At 54.6% G+C, this 22875-nt stretch overlaps 1 long non-coding RNA gene across 1 annotated transcript in view; it reads left to right on the forward strand.

The window, feature by feature from the left end:
- LOC147738065 (uncharacterized) overlaps positions 1-22875 on the forward strand; it is a 102456-nt gene that overhangs the window by 65690 nt on the left and 13891 nt on the right. The window lies entirely within an intron of this gene.

Genomic DNA, 22875 nt, shown 5'->3' on the forward strand with positions numbered 1-22875 from the left:
AGGTGTTTCAGGTGCTCTCTGACAGTGTGCCCTGGGTGGAGCCTGGGGTCTGTATGATGGCTAGGATGAGGTGTTTCAGGTGCTCTCTGATAGTGTGCCCTGGGTGGAGCCTGGGGTCTATATGATGGCTAGGATGAGGTGTTTTAGGTGCTCTCTGATAGTGTACCCTGGGTGGAGCCTGGGGTCTGTATGATGGTGAGGATGAGGTGTTTCAGGTGCTCTCTGATAGTGTGCCCTGGGTGGAGCCTGGGGTCTGTATGATGGCGAGGATGAGGTGTTTTAGGTGCTCTCCGATAGTGTACCCTGGGTGGAGCCTGGGGTCTGGATGATGGCTAGGGTGAGGTGTTTCAGGTGCTCTCTGATAGTGTACCCTGGGTGGAGCCTGGGGTCTGTATGATGGCGAGGATGAGGTGTTTCAGGTGCTCTCCGATAGTGTGCCCTGGGTGGAGCCTGGGGTCTGTTGGATGGCGAGGATGAGGTGTTTTAGGTGCTCTCTGATAGTGTACCCTGGGTGGAGCCTGGGGTCTGTATGATGGCTGGGATGAGGTGTTTCAGGTGCTCTCCGATAGTGTGCCCTGGGTGGAGCCTGGGGTCTGTATGATGGCGAGGATGAGGTGTTTCAGGTGCTCTCCGATAGTGTACCCTGGGTGGAGCCTGGGGTCTGTATGATGGCGAGGATGAGGTGTTTTAGGTGCTCTCTGATAGTGTACCCTGGGTGGAGCCTGGGGTCTGTATGATGGCTAGGATGAGGTGTTTTAGGTGCTCTCTGATAGTGTACCCTCGGTGGAGCCTGGGGTCTGTATGATGGCGAGGATGAGGTGTTTCAGGTGCTCTCCGATAGTGTACCCTGGGTGGAGCCTGGGGTCTGTATGATGGCGAGGATGAGGTGTTTTAGGTGCTCTCCGATAGTGTACCCTGGGTGGAGCCTGGGGTCTGTAGGATGGCGAGGATGAGGTGTTTTAGGTGCTCTCTGATAGTGTACCCTGGGTGGAGCCTGGGGTCTGTATGATGGCGAGGATGAGGTGTTTTAGGTGCTCTCCGATAGTGTACCCTGGGTGGAGCCTGGGGTCTGTATGATGGCTGGGATGAGGTGTTTCAGGTGCTCTCTGATAGTGTACCCTGGGCGGAGTCTGGGGTCTGTATGATGGCGAGGATGAGGTGTTTTAGGTGCTCTCTGATAGTGTACCCTGGGTGGAGCCTGGGGTCTGTATGATGGCGAGGATGAGGTGTTTTAGGTGCTCTCCGATAGTGTGCCCTGGGTGGAGCCTGGGGTCTGTATGATGGCGAGGATGAGGTGTTTTAGGTGCTCTCCGATAGTGTGCCCTGGGTGGAGCCTGGGGTCTGTATGATGGCTAGGGTGAGGTGTTTCAGGTGCTCTCCGATAGTGTGCCCTGGGTGGAGCCTGGGGTCTGTAGGATGGCTAGGATGAGGTGTTTTAGGTGCTCTCTGATAGTGTACCCTGGGTGGAGCCTGGGGTCTGTATGATGGCGAGGATGAGGTGTTTTAGGTGCTCTCCGATAGTGTACCCTGGGTGGAGCCTGGGGTCTGTATGATGGCTAGGATGAGGTGTTTTTGGTGCTCTCCGATAGTGTGCCCTGGGTGGAGCCTGGGGTCTGTATGATGGCTAGGGTGAGGTGTTTCAGGTGCTCTCCGATAGTGTGCCCTGGGTGGAGCCTGGGGTCTGTAGGATGGCGAGGATGAGGTGTTTTAGGTGCTCTCTGATAGTGTGCCCTGGGTGGAGCCTGGGGTCTGTATGATGGCGAGGATGAGGTGTTTTAGGTGCTCTTTGATAGTGTACCCTGGGTGGAGCCTGGGGTCTGTATGATGGCTGGGATGAGGTGTTTCAGGTGCTCTCCGATAGTGTACCCTGGGTGGAGCCTGGGGTCTGTATGATGGCGAGGGTGAGGTGTTTCAGGTGCTCTCCGATAGTGTGCCCTGGGTGGAGCCTGGGGTCTGTATGATGGCGAGGATGAGGTGTTTTAGGTGCTCTCTGATAGTGTGCCCTGGGTGGAGCCTGGGGTCTGTATGATGGCGAGGATGAGGTGTTTAAGGTGCTCTCTGATAGTGTGCCCTGGGTGGAGCCTGGGGTCTGTTGGATGGCTAGGATGAGGTGTTTTAGGTGCTCTCCGATAGTGTACCCTGGGTGGAGCCTGGGGTCTGTAGGATGGCGAGGATGAGGTGTTTTAGGTGCTCTCTGATAGTGTACCCTGGGTGGAGCCTGGGGTCTGTATGATGGCTAGGATGAGGTGTTTCAGGTGCTCTCTGATAGTGTGCCCTGGGTGGAGCCTGGGGTCTGTAGGATGGCTAGGGTGAGGTGTTTTAGGTGCTCTCTGATAGTGTGCCCTGGGTGGAGCCTGGGGTCTGTATGATAGCGAGGATGAGGTGTTTTAGGTGCTCTCCGATAGTGTACCCTGGGTGGAGCCAGGGGTCTGTATGATGGCTAGGGTGAGGTGTTTTAGGTGCTCTCCGATAGTGTACCCTGGGCGGAGCCTGGGGTCTGTAGGATGGCTAGGGTGAGGTGTTTCAGGTGCTCTCCGATAGTGTGCCCTGGGTGGAGCCTGGGGTCTGTATGATGGCTGAGATGAGGTGTTTTAGGTGCTCTCCGATAGTGTACCCTGGGTGGAGCCTGGGGTCTGTATGATGGCGAGGATGAGGTGTTTCAGGTGCTCTCCGATAGTGTGCCCTGGGTGGAGCCTGGGGTCTGTATGATGGCTGGGGTGAGGTGTTTTAGGTGCTCTCCGATAGTGTGCCCTGGGTGGAGCCTGGGGTCTGTATGATGGCTGGGGTGAGGTGTTTCAGGTGCTCTCTGATAGTGTACCCTGGGTGGAGTCTGGGGTCTGTATGATGGCGAGGATGAGGTGTTTTAGGTGCTCTCTGATAGTGTGCCCTGGGTGGAGCCTGGGGTCTGTATGATGGCTAGGATGAGGTGTTTCAGGTGCTCTCTGATAGTGTACCCTGGGTGGAGCCTGGGGTCTGTATGATGGCTAGGATGAGGTGTTTTAGGTGCTCTCTGATAGTGTGCCCTGGGTTGAGCCTGGGGTCTGTAGTATGGCGAGGATGAGGTGTTTTAGGTGCTCTCTGATAGTGTGCCCTGGGTGGAGCCTGGGGTCTGTATGATGGCGAGGATGAGGTGTTTCAGGTGCTCTCCGATAGTGTGCCCTGGGTGGAGCCTGGGGTCTGTAGGATTGCTAGGATGAGGTGTTTTAGGTGCTCTCTGATAGTGTGCCCTGGGTGGAGCCTGGGGTCTGTATGATGGCGAGGATGAGGTGTTTTAGGTGCTCTCTGATAGTGTGCCCTGGGTGGAGCCTGGGGTCTGTATGATGGCTAGGATGAGGTGTTTTAGGTGCTCTCTGATAGTGTGCCCTGGGTGGAGCCTGGGGTCTGTAGGATGTTGAGGATGAGGTGTTTTAGCTGCTCTCCGATAGTGTACCCTGGGTGGAGCCTGGGGTCTGTATGATGGCGAGGATGAGGTGTTTTAGGTGCTCTCCGATAGTGTACCCTGGGTGGAGCCTGGGGTCTGTATGATGGCGAGGATGAGGTGTTTTAGGTGCTCTCCGATAGTGTACCCTGGGTGGAGCCTGGGGTCTGTAGGATGGCGAGGATGAGGTGTTTCAGGTGCTCTCCGATAGTGTGCCCTGGGTGGAGCCTGGGGTCTGTATGATGGCTGAGATGAGGTGTTTTAGGTGCTCTCCGATAGTGTACCCTGGGTGGAGCCTGGGGTCTGTATGATGGCGAGGGTGAGGTGTTTTAGGTGCTCTCTGATAGTGTACCCTGGGTGGAGCCTGGGGTCTGTATGATAGCTAGGATGAGGTGTTTTAGGTGCTCTCCGATAGTGTGCCCTGGGTGGAGCCTGGGGTCTGTATGATGACGAGGATGAGGTGTTTCAGGTGCTCTCTGATAGTGTACCCTGGGTGGAGCCTGGGGTCTGTATGATGGCGAGGGTGAGGTGTTTTAGGTGCTCTCTGATAGTGTACCCTGGGTGGAGCCTGGGGTCTGTATGATGGCGAGGATGAGGTGTTTTAGGTGCTCTCTGATAGTGTGCCCTGGGTGGAGTCTGGGGTCTGTATGATGGCGAGGATGAGGTGTTTTAGGTGCTCTCTGATAGTGTGCCCTGGGTGGAGCCTGGGGTCTGTATGATGGCTGGGATGAGGTGTTTTAGGTGCTCTCTGATAGTGTGCCCTGGGTGGAGCCTGGGGTCTGTATGATGGCGAGGATGAGGTGTTTTAGGTGCTCTTTGATAGTGTACCCTGGGTGGAGCCTGGGGTCTGTATGATGGCTGGGATGAGGTGTTTCAGGTGCTCTCCGATAGTGTACCCTGGGTGGAGCCTGGGGTCTGTATGATGGCGAGGGTGAGGTGTTTCAGGTGCTCTCCGATAGTGTGCCCTGGGTGGAGCCTGGGGTCTGTATGATGGCGAGGATGAGGTGTTTTAGGTGCTCTCTGATAGTGTGCCCTGGGTGGAGCCTGGGGTCTGTATGATGGCGAGGATGAGGTGTTTAAGGTGCTCTCTGATAGTGTGCCCTGGGTGGAGCCTGGGGTCTGTTGGATGGCTAGGATGAGGTGTTTTAGGTGCTCTCCGATAGTGTACCCTGGGTGGAGCCTGGGGTCTGTAGGATGGCGAGGATGAGGTGTTTTAGGTGCTCTCTGATAGTGTACCCTGGGTGGAGCCTGGGGTCTGTATGATGGCTAGGATGAGGTGTTTCAGGTGCTCTCTGATAGTGTGCCCTGGGTGGAGCCTGGGGTCTGTAGGATGGCTAGGGTGAGGTGTTTTAGGTGCTCTCTGATAGTGTGCCCTGGGTGGAGCCTGGGGTCTGTATGATAGCGAGGATGAGGTGTTTTAGGTGCTCTCTGATAGTGTGCCCTGGGTGGAGCCTGGGGTCTGTATGATGGCGAGGATGAGGTGTTTCAGGTGCTCTCCGATAGTGTGCCCTGGGTGGAGCCTGGGGTCTGTAGGATTGCTAGGATGAGGTGTTTTAGGTGCTCTCTGATAGTGTGCCCTGGGTGGAGCCTGGGGTCTGTATGATGGCGAGGATGAGGTGTTTTAGGTGCTCTCTGATAGTGTGCCCTGGGTGGAGCCTGGGGTCTGTATGATGGCTAGGATGAGGTGTTTTAGGTGCTCTCTGATAGTGTGCCCTGGGTGGAGCCTGGGGTCTGTAGGATGTTGAGGATGAGGTGTTTTAGCTGCTCTCCGATAGTGTACCCTGGGTGGAGCCTGGGGTCTGTATGATGGCGAGGATGAGGTGTTTTAGGTGCTCTCCGATAGTGTACCCTGGGTGGAGCCTGGGGTCTGTATGATGGCGAGGATGAGGTGTTTTAGGTGCTCTCCGATAGTGTACCCTGGGTGGAGCCTGGGGTCTGTAGGATGGCGAGGATGAGGTGTTTCAGGTGCTCTCCGATAGTGTGCCCTGGGTGGAGCCTGGGGTCTGTATGATGGCTGAGATGAGGTGTTTTAGGTGCTCTCCGATAGTGTACCCTGGGTGGAGCCTGGGGTCTGTATGATGGCGAGGGTGAGGTGTTTTAGGTGCTCTCTGATAGTGTACCCTGGGTGGAGCCTGGGGTCTGTATGATAGCTAGGATGAGGTGTTTTAGGTGCTCTCCGATAGTGTGCCCTGGGTGGAGCCTGGGGTCTGTATGATGACGAGGATGAGGTGTTTCAGGTGCTCTCTGATAGTGTACCCTGGGTGGAGCCTGGGGTCTGTATGATGGCGAGGGTGAGGTGTTTTAGGTGCTCTCTGATAGTGTACCCTGGGTGGAGCCTGGGGTCTGTATGATGGCGAGGATGAGGTGTTTTAGGTGCTCTCTGATAGTGTGCCCTGGGTGGAGTCTGGGGTCTGTATGATGGCGAGGATGAGGTGTTTTAGGTGCTCTCTGATAGTGTGCCCTGGGTGGAGCCTGGGGTCTGTATGATGGCTGGGATGAGGTGTTTCAGGTGCTCTCTGATAGTGTACCCTGGGTGGAGTCTGGGGTCTGTATGATGGCGAGGGTGAGGTGTTTCAGGTGCTCTCTGATAGTGTGCCCTGGGTGGAGCCTGGGGTCTGTATGATGGTGAGGTTGAGGTGTTTTAGGTGCTCTCTGATAGTGTGCCCTGGGTGGAGCCTGGGGTCTGTATGATGGCGAGGATGAGGTGTTTCAGGTGCTCTCCGATAGTGTGCCCTGGGTGGAGCCTGGGGTCTGTATGATGGCGAGGATGAGGTGTTTTAGGTGCTCTCTGATAGTGTGCCCTGGGTGGAGCCTGGGGTCTGTATGATGGCGAGGATGAGGTGTTTTAGGTGCTCTCCGATAGTGTACCCTGGGTGGAGCCTGGGGTCTGTATGATGGTGAGGATGAGGTGTTTTAGGTGCTCTCTGATAGTGTGCCCTGGGTGGAGCCTGGGGTCTGTATGATGGCGAGGATGAGGTGTTTTAGGTGCTCTCCGATAGTGTACCCTGGGTGGAGCCTGGGGTCTCTATGATGGCGAGGATGAGGTGTTTCAGGTGCTCTCTGATAGTGTGCCCTGGGTGGAGCCTGGGGTCTGTATGATGGCTAGGGTGAGGTGTTTCAGGTGCTCTCTGATAGTGTACCCTGGGTGGAGCCTGGGGTCTGTATGATGGCTAGGATGAGGTGTTTCAGGTGCTCTCTGATAGTGTGCCCTGGGTGGAGCCTGGGGTCTGTATGATGGCTAGGGTGAGGTGTTTCAGGTGCTCTCTGATAGTGTGCCCTGGGTGGAGCCTGGGGTCTGTAGGATGGCGAGGATGAGGTGTTTCAGGTGCTCTCTGATAGTGTACCCTGGGTGGAGTCTGGGGTCTGTATGATGGCTAGGATGAGGTGTTTTAGGTGCTCTCTGATAGTGTGCCCTGGGTGGAGCCTGGGGTCTGTATGATGGCGAGGATGAGGTGTTTCAGGTGCTCTCTGATAGTGTGCCCTGGGTGGAGCCTGGGGTCTGTATGATGGCGAGGATGAGGTGTTTTAGGTGCTCTCTGATAGTGTACCCTGGGTGGAGCCTGGGGTCTGTATGATGGCTAGGATGAGGTGTTTCAGTTGCTCTCTGATAGTGTGCCCTGGGTGGAGCCTGGGGTCTGTATGATGGCGAGGATGAGGTGTTTTAGGTGCTCTCTGATAGTGTACCCTGGGTGGAGCCTGGGGTCTGTATGATGGCGAGGATGAGGTGTTTTAGGTGCTCTCTGATAGTGTGCCCTGGGTGGAGCCTGGGGTCTGTATGATGGCGAGGATGAGGTGTTTCAGGTGCTCTCTGATAGTGTGCCCTGGGTGGAGCCTGGGGTCTGTATGATGGCGAGGATGAGGTGTTTTAGGTGCTCTCTGATAGTGTACCCTGGGTGGAGCCTGGGGTCTGTATGATGGCGAGGATGAGGTGTTTCAGGTGCTCTCCGATAGTGTACCCTGGGTGGAGCCTGGGGTCTGTATGATGGCGAGGATGAGGTGTTTCAGGTGCTCTCCGATAGTGTACCCTGGGTGGAGCCTGGGGTCTGTATGATGGCTGGGATGAGGTGTTTTAGGTGCTCTCTGATAGTGTACCCTGGGTGGAGCCTGGGGTCTGTATGATGGCTGGGATGAGGTGTTTTAGGTGCTCTCTGATAGTGTACCCTGGGTGGAGCCTGGGGTCTGTATGATGGCTAGGGTGAGGTGTTTCAGGTGCTCTCTGATAGTGTATCCTGGGTGGAGCCTGGGGTCTGTAGGATGGTGAGGATGAGGTGTTTCAGGTGCTCTCTGATAGTGTGCCCTGGGTGGAGCCTGGGATCTGTATGATGGCTGGGATGAGGTGTTTTAGGTGCTCTCCGATAGTGTGCCCTGGGTGGAGCCTGGGGTCTGTATGATGGCGAGGATGAGGTGTTTTAGGTGCTCTCTGATAGTGTACCCTGGGTGGAGCCTGGGGTCTGTATGATGGCGAGGATGAGGTGTTTCAGGTGCTCTCCGATAGTGTACCCTGGGTGGAGCGTGGGGTCTGTATGATGGCGAGGATGAGGTGTTTCAGGTGCTCTCCGATAGTGTGCCCTGGGTGGAGCCTGGGGTCTGCATGATGGCGAGGATGAGGTGTTTTAGGTGCTCTCTGATAGTGTGCCCTGGGTGGAGCCTGGGGTCTGTATGATGGCTAGGATGAGGTGTTTTAGGTGCTCTCTGATAGTGTACCCTGGGTGGAGCCTGGGGTCTGTATGATGGCGAGGATGAGGTGTTTTAGGTGCTCTCTGATAGTGTACCCTGGGTGGAGCCTGGGGTCTGTATGATGGCTAGGGTGAGGTGTTTCAGGTGCTCTCTGATAGTGTGCCCTGGGTGGAGCCTGGGGTCTGTATGATGGCGAGGATGAGGTGTTTCAGGTGCTCTCTGATAGTGTGCCCTGGGTGGAGCCTGGGGTCTGTATGATGGCTAGGATGAGGTGTTTCAGGTGCTCTCTGATAGTGTGCCCTGGGTGGAGCCTGGGGTCTGTATGATGGCGAGGATGAGGTGTTTTAGGTGCTCTCTGATAGTGTACCCTGGGTGGAGCCTGGGGTCTGTATGATGGCGAGGATGAGTTGTTTCAGGTGCTCTCCGATAGTGTACCCTGGGTGGAGCCTGGGGTCTGTATGATGGCGAGGATGAGGTGTTTTAGGTGCTCTCTGATAGTGTACCCTGGGTGGAGCCTGGGGTCTGTATGATGGCGAGGATGAGGTGTTTCAGGTGCTCTCTGATAGTGTACCCTGGGTGGAGCCTGGGGTCTGTATGATGGCTAGGATGAGGTGTTTTAGGTGCTCTCTGATAGTGTGCCCTGGGTGGGCCTGGGGTCTGTAGGATGGTGAGGATGAGGTGTTTCAGGTGCTCTCTGATAGTGTGCCCTGGGTGGAGCCTGGGGTCTGTATGATGGCTAGGGTGAGGTGTTTCAGGTGCTCTCTGATAGTGTGCCCTGGGTGGAGCCTGGGGTCTGTATGATGGCTAGGATGAGGTGTTTTAGGTGCTCTCTGATAGTGTGCCCTGGGTGGAGCCTGGGGTCTGTATGATGGCGAGGATGAGGTGTTTTAGGTGCTCTCCGATAGTGTACCCTGGGTGGAGCCTGGGGTCTGTATGATGGCGAGGATGAGGTGTTTCAGGTGCTCTCTGATAGTGTACCCTGGGTGGAGCCTGGGGTCTGTATGATGGCGAGGATGAGGTGTTTTAGGTGCTCTCCGATAGTGTACCCTGGGTGGAGCCTTGGGTCTGTATGATGGCGAGGATGAGGTGTTTTAGGTGCTCTCTGATAGTGTACCCTGGGTGGAGCCTGGGGTCTGTATGATGGCGAGGATGAGGTGTTTTAGGTGCTCTCCGATAGTGTGCCCTGGGTGGAGCCTGGGGTCTGTATGATGGCGAGGATGAGGTGTTTCAGGTGCTCTCTGATAGTGTGCCCTGGGCGAAGCCTGGGGTCTGTATGATGGCTAGGATGAGGTGTTTCAGGTGCTCTCCGATAGTGTGCCCTGGGTGGAGCCTGGGGTCTGTATGATGGCGAGGGTGAGGTGTTTCAGGTGCTCCCTGATAGTGTGCCCTGGGTGGAGCCTGGGGTCTGAAGGATGGCGAGGGTGAGGTGTTTTAGGTGCTCTCCGATAGTGTACCCTGGGTGGAGCCTGGGGTCTGTATGATGGCTGGGATGAGGTGTTTTAGGTGCTCTCTGATAGTGTGCCCTGGGTGGAGCCTGGGGTCTGTATGATGGCGAGGATGAGGTGTTTTAGGTGCTCTCCGATAGTGTGCCCTGGGTGGAGCCTGAGGTCTGTATGATGGGAGGATGAGGTGTTTCAGGTGCTCTCCGATAGTGTGCCCTGGGTGGAGCCTGGGGTCTGTATGATGGCGAGGATGAGGTGTTTTAGGTGCTCTCTGATAGTGTGCCCTGGGTGGAGCCTGGGGTCTGTATGATGGCGAGGATGAGGTGTTTCAGGTGCTCTCCGATAGTGTGCCCTGGGTGGAGCCTGGGGTCTGTATGATGGCGAGGATGAGGTGTTTTAGGTGCACTCTGATAGTGTACCCTGGGTGGAGCCTGGGGTCTGTATGATGACGAGGATGAGGTGTTTCAGGTGCTCTCCGATAGTGTACCCTGGGTGGAGCCTGGGGTCTGTTGGATGGCTAGGGTGAGGTGTTTCAGGTGCTCTCTGATAGTGTGCCCTGGGTGGAGCCTGGGGTCTGTATGATGGCTAGGGTGAGGTGTTTCAGGTGCTCTCTGATAGTGTGCCCTGGGTGGAGCCTGGGGTCTGTATGATGGCGAGGATGAGGTGTTTCAGGTGCTCTCCGATAGTGTACCCTGGGTGGAGCCTGGGGTCTGTAGGATGGCTGGGATGAGGTGTTTCAGGTGCTCTCCGATAGTGTACCCTGGGTGGAGCCTGGGGTCTGTATGATGGCGAGGATGAGGTGTTTCAGGTGCTCTCTGATAGTGTGCCCTGGGTGGAGCCTGGGGTCTGTATGATGGCTAGGATGAGGTGTTTCAGGTGCTCTCTGATAGTGTGCCCTGGGTGGAGCCTGGGGTCTGTATGATGGCGAGGATGAGGTGTTTTAGGTGCTCTCCGATAGTGTGCCCTGGGTGGAGCCTGGGATCTGTATGATGGCGAGGATGAGGTGTTTTAGGTGCTCTCTGATAGTGTGCCCTGGGTGGAGCCTGGGGTCTGTATGATGGCTAGGATGAGGTGTTTCAGGTGCTCTCTGATAGTGTGCCCTGGGTGGAGCCTGGGGTCTGTATGATGGCGAGGATGAGGTGTTTTAGGTGCTCTCCGATAGTGTGCCCTGGGTGGAGCCTGGGATCTGTATGATGGCGAGGATGAGGTGTTTTAGGTGCTCTCCGATAGTGTGCCCTGGGTGGAGCCTGGGGTCTGTATGATGGCGAGGATGAGGTGTTTTAGGTGCTCTCTGATAGTGTACCCTGGGTGGAGCCTGGGGTCTGTATGATGGTGAGGATGAGGTGTTTCAGGTGCTCTCCGATAGTGTACCCTGGGTGGAGCCTGGGGTCTGTATGATGGCGAGGATGAGGTGTTTTAGGTGCTCTCTGATAGTGTACCCTGGGTGGAGCCTGGGGTCTGTATGATGGCGAGGATGAGGTGTTTCAGGTGCTCTCCGATAGTGTGCCCTGGGTGGAGCCTGAGGTCTGTATGATGGGAGGATGAGGTGTTTTAGGTGCTCTCCGATAGTGTGCCCTGGGTGGAGCCTGGGGTCTGTAGGATGGCGAGGATGAGGTGTTTTAGGTGCTCTCCGATAGTGTGCCCTGGGTGGAGCCTGGGGTCTGTATGATGGCGAGGGTAAGGTGTTTTAGGTGCTCTCCGATAGTGTACCCTGGGTGGAGCCTGGGGTCTGTATGATGGCGAGGATGAGGTTTTTTAGGTGCTCTCCGATAGTGTACCCTGGGTGGAGCCTGGGGTCTGTAGGATGGGAGGATGAGGTGTTTCAGGTGCTCTCTGATAGTGTACCCTGGGTGGAGCCTGGGTCTGTATGATGGCTAGGATGAGGTGTTTTAGGTGCTCTCTGATAGTGTACCCTGGGTGGAGCCTGGGGTCTGTATGATGGCGAGGATGAGGTTTTTTAGGTGCTCTCCAATAGTGTGCCCTGGGTGGAGCCTGGGGTCTGTATGATGGCTAGGATGAGGTGTTTTAGGTGCTCTCTGATAGTGTGCCCTGGGTGGAGCCTGGGGTCTGTATGATGGCGAGGGTGAGGTGTTTCAGGTGCTCTCCGATAGTGTACCCTGGGTGGAGCCTGGGGTCTGTATGATGGCGAGGATGAGGTGTTTTAGGTGCTCTCTGATAGTGTGCCCTGGGTGGAGCCTGGGGTCTGTATGATGGCGAGGATGAGGTGTTTTAGGTGCTCTCTGATAGTGTGCCCTGGGTGGAGCCTGGGGTCTGTATGATGGCGAGGATGAGGTGTTTTAGGTGCTCTCCGATAGTGTACCCTGGGTGGAGCCTGGGGTCTGTATGATGGCGAGGATGAGGTGTTTTAGGTGCTCTCTGATAGTGTGCCCTGGGTGGAGCCTGGGGTCTGTATGATGGCTAGGGTGAGGTGTTTTAGGTGCTCTCTGATAGTGTGCCCTGGGTGGAGCCTGGGGTCTGTAGGTTGGCTAGGGTGAGGTGTTTTAGGTGCTCTCTGATAGTGTGCCCTGGGTGGAGCCTGGGGTCTGTATGATGGCGAGGATGAGGTGTTTCAGGGGCTCTCTGATAGTGTGCCCTGGGTGGAGCCTGGGGTCTGTATGATGGCGAGGATGAGGTGTTTTTGGTGTTCTCTGATAGTGTACCCTGGGTGGAGCCTGGGGTCTGTAGGATGGCGAGGATGAGGTGTTTTAGGTGCTCTCCGATAGTGTACCCTGGGTGGAGCCTGGGGTCTGTATGATGGCGAGGATGAGGTGTTTTAGGTGCTCTCTGATAGTGTACCCTGGGTGGAGCCTGGGGTCTGTATAATGGCTGGGATGAGGTGTTTTAGGTGCTCTCTGATAGTGTGCCCTGGGTGGAGCCTGGGGTCTGTATAATGGCTGGGATGAGGTGTTTCAGGTGCTCTCTGATAGTGTACCCTGGGTGGAGCCTGGGGTCTGTATGATGGCGAGGATGAGGTGTTTCAGGTGCTCTCTGATAGTGTACCCTGGGTGGAGCCTGGGGTCTGTATGATGACGAGGATGAGGTGTTTCAGGTGCTCTCCGATAGTGTACCCTGGGTGGAGCCTGGGGTCTGTATGATGGCTAGGATGAGGTGTTTTAGGTGGTCTCTGATAGTGTACCCTGGGTGGAGCCTGGGGTCTGTATGATGGCGAGGATGAGGTGTTTCAGGTGCTCTCTGATAGTGTACCCTGGGCGGAGCCTGGGGTCTGTATGATGGCTAGGGTGAGGTGTTTTAGGTGCTCTCCGATAGTGTACCCTGGGTGGAGTCTGGGGTCTGTAGGATGGCTAGGATGAGGTGTTTTAGGTGCTCTCTGATAGTGTGCCCTGGGTGGAGCCTGGGGTCTGTAGGATGGCGAGGATGAGGTGTTTCAGGTGCTCTCTGATAGTGTGCCCTGGGTGGAGCCTGGGGTCTGTATGATGGCTAGGATGAGGTGTTTCAGGTGCTCTCTGATAGTGTGCCCTGGGTGGAGCCTGGGGTCTGTATGATGGCTGGGATGAGGTGTTTTAGGTGCTCTCCGATAGTGTACCCTGGGTGGAGCCTGGGGTCTGTATGATGGCGAGGATGAGGTGTTTCAGGTGCTCTCCGATAGTGTACCCTGGGTGGAGCCTGGGGTCTGTATGATGGCTAGGATGAGGTGTTTCAGGTGCTCTCTGATAGTGTACCCTGGGTGGAGCCTGGGGTCTGTATGATGGCGAGGATGAGGTGTTTTAGGTGCTCTCTGATAGTGTGCCCTGGGTGGAGCCTGGGGTCTGTATGATGGCTAGGGTGAGGTGTTTCAGGTGCTCTCTGATAGTGTACCCTGGGTGGAGCCTGGGGTCTGTAGGATGGCTAGGATGAGGTGTTTTAGGTGCTCTCTGATAGTGTACCCTCGGTGGAGCCTGGGGTCTGTAGGATGGCGAGGATGAGGTGTTTTAGGTGCTCTCTGATAGTGTGCCCTGGGTGGAGCCTGGGGTCTGTATGATGGCTATGGTGAGGTGTTTTAGGTGCTCTCCGATAGTGTGCCCTGGGTGGAGCCTGGGGTCTGTAGGATGGTTAGGATGAGGTGTTTCAGGTGCTCTCCGATAGTGTACCCTGGGTGGAGTCTGGGGTCTGTATGATGGCTAGGGTGAGGTGTTATAGGTGCTCTCTGATAGTGTACCCTTGGCGGAGCCTGGGGTCTGTAGGATGGCGAGGATGAGGTGTTTTAGGTGCTCTCCGATAGTGTGCCCTGGGTGGAGCCTGGGGTCTGTATGATGGCGAGGATGAGGTGTTTTAGGTGCTCTCTGATAGTGTACCCTGGGTGGAGCCTGGGGTCTGTATGATGGCTAGGATGAGGTGTTTTAGGTGCTCTCCGATAGTGTGCCCTGGGTGGAGCCTGGGGTCTGTATGATGGTGAGGGTGAGGTGTTTCAGGTGCTCTCTGATAGTGTGCCCTGGGTGGAGCCTGGGGTCTGTATGATGGCGAGGGTGAGGTGTTTTAGGTGCTCTCTGATAGTGTGCCCTGGGTGGAGCCTGGGGTCTGTATGATGGCTAGGATGAGGTGTTTTAGGTGCTCTCTGATAGTGTGCCCTGGGTGGAGCCTGGGGTCTGTATGATGGCTAGGATGAGGTGTTTTAGGTGCTCTCTGATAGTGTGCCCTGGGTGGAGCCTGGGGTCTGTATGATGGCTAGGATGAGGTGTTTTAGGTGCTCTCTGATAGTGTGCCCTGGGTGGAGCCTGGGGTCTGTATGATGGCTAGGATGAGGTGTTTTAGGTACTCTCCGATAGTGTACCCTGGGTGGAGCCTGGGGTCTGTATGATGGCGAGGATGAGGTGTTTTAGGTGCTCTCCGATAGTGTGCCCTGGGTGGAGTCTGGGGTCTGTATGATGGCTAGGGTGAGGTGTTTTAGGTGCTCTCTGATAGTGTGCCCTGGGTGGAGCCTGGGGTCTGTATGATGGCGAGAATGAGGTGTTTTAGGTGCTCTCCGATAGTGTGCCCTGGGTGGAGCCTGGGGTCTGTAGGATGGCTAGGATGAGGTGTTTTAGGTGCTCTCTGATAGTGTACCGTGGGTGGAGCCTGGGGTCTGTATGATGGCGAGGATGAGGTGTTTCAGGTGCTCTCCGATAGTGTACCCTGGGTGGAGCCTGGGGTCTGTATGATGGCTAGGATGAGGTGTTTTAGGTACTCTCTGATAGTGTGCCCTGGGTGGAGCCTGGGGTCTGTATGATGGCGAGGATGAGGTGTTTTAGGTGCTCTCCGATAGTGTGCCCTGGGTGGAGCCTGGGGTCTGTAGGATGGCTAGGGTGAGGTGTTTCAGGTGCTCTCTGATAGTGTACCCTGGGTGGAGCCTGGGGTCTGTATGATGGCTAGGATGAGGTGTTTTAGGTGCTCTCTGATAGTGTGCCCTGGGTGGAGCCTGGGGTCTGTATGATGGCGAGGATGAGGTGTTTTAGGTGCTCTCTGATAGTGTACCCTGGGTGGAGCCTGGGGTCTGTAGGATGGCGAGGATGAGGTGTTTTAGGTGCTCTCCGATAGTGTGCTCTGGGTGGAGCCTGGGGTCTGTATGATGGCGAGGATGAGGTGTTTTAGGTGCTCTCCGATAGTGTGCCCTGGGTGGAGCCTGGGGTCTGTAGGATGGCGAGGATGAGGTGTTTTAGGTGCTCTCTGATAGTGTGCCCTGGGTGGAGCCTGGGGTCTGTAGTATGGCGAGGATGAGGTGTTTTAGGTGCTCTCTGATAGTGTACCCTGGGTGGAGCCTGGGGTCTGTATGATGGCGAGGATGAGCTGTTTTAGGTGCTCTCCGATAGTGTGCCCTGGGTGGAGCCTGGGGTCTGTATGATGGCTAGGATGAGCTGTTTTAGGTGCTCTCTGATAGTGTGCCCTGGGTGGAGCCTGGGGTCTGTAGGATGGCGAGGATGAGGTGTTTTAGGTGCTCTCTGATAGTGTGCCCTGGGTGGAGCCTGGGGTCTGTAGTATGGCGAGGATGAGGTGTTTTAGGTGCTCTCTGATAGTGTGCCCTGGGCGGAGCCTGGGGTCTGTATGATGGCGAGGATGAGGTGTTTTAGGTGCTCTCCGATAGTGTGCCCTGGGTGGAGCCTGGGGTCTGTAGGATGGCTAGGGTGAGGTGTTTTTGGTGCTCTCCGATAGTGTACCCTGGGTGGAGCCCGGGGTCTGTATGATGGCGAGGATGAGGTGTTTCAGGTGCTCTCTGATAGTGTACCCTGGGTGGAGCCTGGGGTCTGTAGGATGGCTGGGATGAGGTGTTTCAGGTGCTCTCCGATAGTGTGCCCTGGGTGGAGCCTGGGGTCTGTATGATGGCGAGGATGAGGTGTTTCAGGTGCTCTCCGATAGTGTACCCTGGGTGGAGCCTGGGGTCTGTATGATGGCGAGGATGAGGTGTTTTAGGTGCTCTCTGATAGTGTGCCCTGGGTGGAGCCTGGGGTCTGTATGATGGCGAGGATGAGGTGTTTTAGGTGCTCTCTGATAGTGTACCCTGGGTGGAGCCTGGGGTCTGTATGATGGCGAGGATGAGGTGTTTCAGGTGCTCTCCGATAGTGTACCCTGGGTGGAGCCTGGGGTCTGTATGATGGCGAGGATGAGGTGTTTTAGGTGCTCTCTGATAGTGTGCCCTGGGTGGAGCCTGGGGTCTGTATGATGGCTAGGATGAGGTGTTTCAGGTGCTCTCTGATAGTGTACCCTGGGTAGAGCCTGGGGTCTGTATGATGGCGAGGATGAGGTGTTTTAGGTGCTCTCCGATAGTGTACCCTGGGTAGAGCCTGGGGTCTGTATGATGGCTATGGTGAGGTGTTTCAGGTGCTCTCCGATAGTGTGCCCTGGGTGGAGCCTGGGGTCTGTATGATGGCGAGGATGAGGTGTTTTAGGTGCTCTCTGATAGTGTGCCCTGGGTGGAGCCTGGGGTCTGTATGATGGCTGGGATGAGGTGTTTTAGGTGCTCTCTGATAGTGTGCTTTGGGTGGAGCCTGGGGTCTGTAGGATGGCGAGGATGAGGTGTTTTAGGTGCTCTCTGATAGTGTGCCCTGGGTGGAGCCTGGGGTCTGTAGGATGGCGAGGATGAGGTGTTTTAGGTGCTCTCTGATAGTGTGCCCTGGGTGGAGCCTGGGGTCTGTATGATGGCGAGGATGAGGTGTTTCAGGTGCTCTCCGATAGTGTGCCCTGGGTGGAGCCTGGGGTCTGTATGATGGCTAGGGTGAGGTGTTTCAGGTGCTCTCCGATAGTGTACCCTGGATGGAGTCTGGGGTCTGTATGATGGCTAGGGTGAGGTGTTTTAGGTGCTCTCTGATAGTGTACCCTGGGCGGAGCCTGGGGTCTGTATGATGGCGAGGATGAGGTGTTTTAGGTGCTCTCCGATAGTGTACCCTGGGTGGAGCCTGGGGTCTGTTTGATGGCGAGGATGAGGTGTTTTAGGTGCTCTCCGATAGTGTACCCTGGGTGGAGCCTGGGGTCTGTTTGATGGCGAGGATGAGGTGTTTTAGGTGCTCTCCGATAGTGTGCCCTGGGTGGAGCCTGGGGTCTGTATGATGGTGAGGATGAGGTGTTTCAGGTGCTCTCTGATAGTGTACCCTGGGTGGAGCCTGGGGTCTGAAGGATGGCGAGGATGAGGTGTTTTAGGTGCTCTCTGATAGTGTACCCTGGGTGGAGCCTGGGGTCTGTATGATGGCGAGGGTGAGGTGTTTCAGGTGCTCTCCGATAGTGTGCCCTGGGTGGAGCCTGGGGTCTGTATGATGGCGAGGGTGAGGTGTTTTAGGTGCTCTCCGATAGTGTGCCCTGGGTGGAGCCTGGGGTCTGTATGATGGCGAGGATGAGGTGTTTTAGGTGCTCTCCGATAGTGTACCCTGGGTGGAGCCTGGGGTCTGTATGATGGCGAGGATGAGGTGTTTCAGGTGCTCTCTGATAGTGTGCCCTGGGTGGAGCCTGGGGTCTGTATGATGGCGAGGATGAGGTGTTTCAGGTGCTCTCCGATAGTGTGCCCTGGGTGGAGCCTGGGGTCTGTATGATGGCGAGGATGAGGTGTTTTAGGTGCTCTCAGATAGTGTACCCTGGGTGGAGCCTGGGGTCTGTAGGATGGCGAGGATGAGGTGTTTTAGGTGCTCTCCGATAGTGTACCCTGGGTGGAGCCTGGGGTCTGTATGATGGCTGGGATGAGGTGTTTCAGGTGCTCTCCGATAGTGTACCCTGGGCGGAGCCTGGGGTCTGTATGATGGCTAGGGTGAGGTGTTTTAGGTGCTCTCCGATAGTGTGCCCTGGGTGGAGCCTGGGGTCTGTATGATGACGAGGATGAGGTGTTTCAGGTGCTCTCCGATAGTGTACCCTGGGTGGAGTCTGGGGTCTGTAGGATGGCGAGGATGAGGTGTTTTAGGTGCTCTCCGATAGTGTACCCTGGGTGGAGCCTGGGGTCTGTATGATGGCTGGGATGAGGTGTTTCAGGTGCTCTCCGATAGTGTACCCTGGGCGGAGCCTGGGGTCTGTATGATGGCTAGGGTGAGGTGTTTTAGGTGCTCTCCGATAGTGTGCCCTGGGTGGAGTCTGGGGTCTGTATGATGGCGAGGATGAGGTGTTTTAGGTGCTCTCCGATAGTGTACCCTGGGTGGAGCCTGGGGTCTGTATGATGGCGAGGATGAGGTGTTTCAGGTGCTCTCCGATAGTGTACCCTGGGTGGAGCCTGGGGTCTGTATGATGGCGAGGGTGAGGTGTTTCAGGTGCTCTCTGATAGTGTACCCTGGGTGGAGCCTGGGGTCTGTATGATGGTGAGGATGAGGTGTTTTAGGTGCTCTCCGATAGTGTGCCCTGGGTGGAGCCTGGGGTCTGTAGGATGGCTAGGATGAGGTGTTTCAGGTGCTCTCCGATAGTGTACCCTGGGTGGAGCCTGGGGTCTGTAGGATGGCTAGGATGAGGTGTTTCAGGTGCTCTCCGATAGTGTACCCTGGGTGGAGCCTGGGGTCTGTATGATGGCGAGGGTGAGGTGTTTCAGGTGCTCTCTGATAGTGTACCCTGGGTGGAGCCTGGGGTCTGTATGATGGCTAGGATGAGGTTTTATTCTTGGGGTCCGTGGACAGTCGGAGGTTACAAGACAGCATCCCAGGGCCACTATACTCCGGCACTCTGATTCAGATAGCCATGGCACTCCCGTTTTGGGACTTGCCTCTGAGGGTACCCCAGACGCGATTCAATACAATGCAATAGAAGCACTCATTAGCTGCAATGTGCAATCAGTGGTTCAGTTTATAAAAAGAAAACCTCTTTTAACAACAGACAAGTAAACGGTGCAATAAAAATAAGATTAACATTGTAAATCAAAGGTGCCTGTGGGGCAGAATTTACAGACCAGACACCTTTATTGCGCTCTTTTTTTAGGTGCTAGATTGTTGGCTACTGTGAGGCATTTCACCAATTGTTCCTTCACGCTGAGTCCTATAACTAATGTCAATCGACTGGGAGATGCGTCTGGTTAACTGAATAAAGTCCAGAAGGTCTTGGGTTCTTGTTGTTAAAATGTAAGGATGTTTTATGGGATACAGCCATGGATTGTGGTATGCAGGCTGCATTTTATGTACTGCCTTGGTATGCAGAGTATAAAGCTGACAATGCTAAAACTAGTGCCCATCCTGGAATAAAAGAAGACACCCAGAAATAGCTTATCCTAAGAACCCACCTCCCAAAAACAAGATACCAAACAAAAGGAGAATCTTAGGAGCTTCAGGTGATGTCCCTAGTGTTTGATTTCCGGTGTTTGTTTAGGTTTACAGGAGTCGAGAGGTTACTGTTGAACTGTTCTCTTGCACAGGGCGTGGTTCCCCAGGCCTGGAAGCAGGCAATGATTATTCCCCTGCTTAAAAAGCCTCGCTCCTGCCGGCCTTCGCGAAGGTCATTGAAAAGCATGTGCATAAGGTGCTTGCCGATTACTTGGAGTCCCACGACCTACTGCACCCCACCCAGTCAGGTTTCCGCGCCAATCTTAGCACCGAAACAGCTCTCCTGGAAGTCTCGGAGGCGATAAAGGAGGTGCTGGATTCGGGTGGGAGAGCGATGCTGGTGATGCTAGATCTGTCGGCGGCCTTTGACACCGTCCCCCATGAGGGTCTTCTTGAAAGACTCTCAGAGATCGGTCTCCGGGGGACGGTGCTCCAGTGGTTTCGATCTTTTCTGGCAGGCCGTCGACAAACGGTCTGGGCTTCTGCTTGCTCCGCCGAGATGTCGCCATTGGGTGTCGGAGTTCCTCAGGGCTCAGTACTGAGCCCAACTCTTTTTAACATCTTCATGACCCCTCTGGCGGCACTGGCGGAGTCTTTCGGGGCTCAGATCGTTTCCTATGCCGATGACACCCAGCTCCTCTTCACCTGTGAGAAGGGTGCGGACTTCGATGGAGGTAGGATCCAGGGTTGCCTTGAGGCTGTGTTTCAGTGGTTCCAACATAACAGCCTCAAGTGCAACTCGGATAAATCCGAGGTCCTCTTTTTTGGGTGCAGTTCGGACCCGGACTGGAAAGTGTGGTGGCCTGAGAACATGTTTCCACCAGCAAGTTCGTCCCAGGTGGCAAAAAACCTTGGGATCAAGATCGACAATGGCCTCACACTACGCTCACAGGTAATCGGTCTCACTGGCACCTGCTTTGGACTGCTCCGGATGCTACGCAAGTTTCTTCCCCTGTTATCGGAGGAACACAGGAAGATCACGGTTCAGGCGTTTATAGGTTCGAGAATTGACTATTCCAACGTCCTCTATCTCGGCCTGCCAGAATACCTGCTCCAACGGTTACAGGTTGTCCAGAACTCGGCAGCACGCGCCATTTATGGACTTTCTCGCCGTGCTAGAGCCTCGGGTCTCCTGGAGGCTCTTCACTGGCTTCCTGTCCGGAAGCTGATAATTTTTAAGACTCTTACTCTGGCATACAAAGCCTTGCATTCCTTCGGAGCAAAATACCTTCAGAAAAGGCTAACATTTTACCACCCTGCTAGGCCGCTCAGGTCAGGAGCCTTGTTTCTTGCTACGGTTCCTCGTGTCAAGAGAGCCCGCATCGGAGGCCGCTCTTTTAAACTACTAGCGCCTCAGTTGTGGAATAAACTGCCTGTGTCCCTGCGCAGCTCCCCTAACCTGTTAGCATTTAGGAAGGGGCTCAAAACTTGGCTTTTTACCTCTTAGTTCCTGGCCCTATTAGGTTTCCTTCTCTCTGTTTTTATTTACTCTCCTTGTTGTGTTATGAGATTGTGTGCAATTCAAAGCGTCGGGACACTCTTCTGAGTAGCCGTACGCTATATAAAACCCCGGGATAACATAACATAACATAACATAGCAAACCTTGTCTATGCATGCCGTGTATTTTTCATTCATTATTGTCGTATTTATGAAATCCACTCATCGCGTGCCAGAAGGTAGATGTATTTGGCTACAGTTGTTTATATAGCGCCAGACTAGATCAGGTCTGTGTCTAATGCTTTACAGCTTGTACCCGTAAAAGTGCATTAATGTCTCCTTCCCTTGGAAGCAAATCCACCTGTATTCCAGTTTGAGAATATTTATTCTCATAGAATCACTTTCAAAATCCACTGTTCCGCAAGCAAATTCAAATTCAGTCTGCCCAGTTCATTTTGGCGGTTCTCCCTTCATCAGGGTATGCATGTGAGGAATCTATGTTGTATGTTGTGTGCGAAAATAGTGACACAAGAATTAACTTGCAATGCAATCTAATCCTACATAGACATAAATTAATAGTTTTCTACATGTCCTGGTAGAGCCGAACCGCATGTCTGCGTTTGTGTTATACCAGGGTCTCCACCTTTTCGATAGTGAGAGCTACTTCTGATCGAGGAGAATCATCCTGATCTACTGCCTTTATCACGTGGCTTTGCTAAGGGTAGATGAATGCCAAGCAACCTAATTGCTGCCCTAGAGCGCCCAGTCCTGCTGCACTGTGCATTTGTAGCACAGGGTTAGGGAAGGTTTACCTGTAGGGCCCCTAAGCCTTTGTAGCACTGTTAGGTTTACCTGCGGGACCCCAAGCATTTATAGTACTGGGAGGAACGGTGTATCTGTGGGGTCCCCAGGGACCCGTTATGTTCATTTTATTAACGAATCACATCTGAGAGATGAGTGTTTCACTGAGGGTTGTGGTCTCTTTGTCATGCAATACATGGGATGGCATTGTTCTCTCTGAGTGAGTGTGAAGACAGAAGACTTCTATTATCGGGTGAGTTGCCCTCCTGTTCATTGGCTCCTGTCCAGATCCTGGCCCTGCTTTAATAGTTCAAGATTAATGTTCAGTAGTGGCAGTCACAGTATAAGGACTGTGAGCAATACCTGCTGTAGAGTGTACGCTGTCCTAGGAAATATGTCTCAATGTAGGAAAGGGCCTGTTTTGGACATGGTTAGCCTTCACTTTTTACCTGGAAAATGATATAGTATTTACTGGAAGTGCACAGGGTCCCTACCAACCAGGTCCCCTGAGCCGATCTCCTTCCCTTAAATGTACTTGTCGTTTCCACGATTGTCACCCCATTAGCTCACTTATAAGTCCCTTGTAAAAGATACCTCTGGGACCAAGGGCCTTGTTGTTAAAGAGGGTCTCTAAAGGCTGCAGCACAAATTATGCCACCCTAAGGGACCCCTCACCACGCACATACACACATACATACATACATACATACATACATACATACTGCCACTGCAGCTGTGTGTCTTGGTGCGACATGCCACACATCCCTGTATGCGATGCCCATAGGGACTCTCTGAGATATAGATAAGACACCCCTCTAGCAGGCCTTACAGTGCATGCTGCTTTAGGGATATCTCCTGCAATGTCCTTGTCGATTCCTGGATATTGCAAGTGACCAGGGAAGCTCTATAGTAAGTACATTGGCTGGACACTTGTCATTACGAGTTCCCCAGCCTCATGGAGGTTTTTCTGAAATATGGGATATTTGATACCAAACATCTCAGCATATTTAACCTGCATTGATTGCAGTATCCGATGTATTAAAAATTGCACACAGGGTGCCCCTTAGAGGGGTCCCCTAAGATCTACCAATCCTTAGTGTGGTCACCGACTGGCCTGAGCCAGCCTGCTACCACCAGACAGTGTTCTGTCCTCATGGAGAGAGTGCTGTGCACTTTGAGGTTGATTACAATGCCTTTCCTGGGTGGAGGTATTCACACCCCCCCTGGTCAGGCAGAGCCATCTGTGGCAGGGATTTTTAAAGGCCTTGCCGCCTTGGTAATGCGACCCCAGCCTCTTCTGTTAGAGGGAGCAAGCAATCATCCTGGCCTCACCCCCTTTTAGGCGCAAGGACAGGTGGGAAACCTTAGATATAGCAGGAGGTGCACAACCGCTACCCTCTGTCAACTCCACCC

Source organism: Lissotriton vulgaris, chromosome 1_1 (genome assembly GCF_964263255.1).
Source record: "Lissotriton vulgaris chromosome 1_1, aLisVul1.2, whole genome shotgun sequence".
Lineage (NCBI taxonomy): Eukaryota > Metazoa > Chordata > Amphibia > Caudata > Salamandridae > Lissotriton > Lissotriton vulgaris.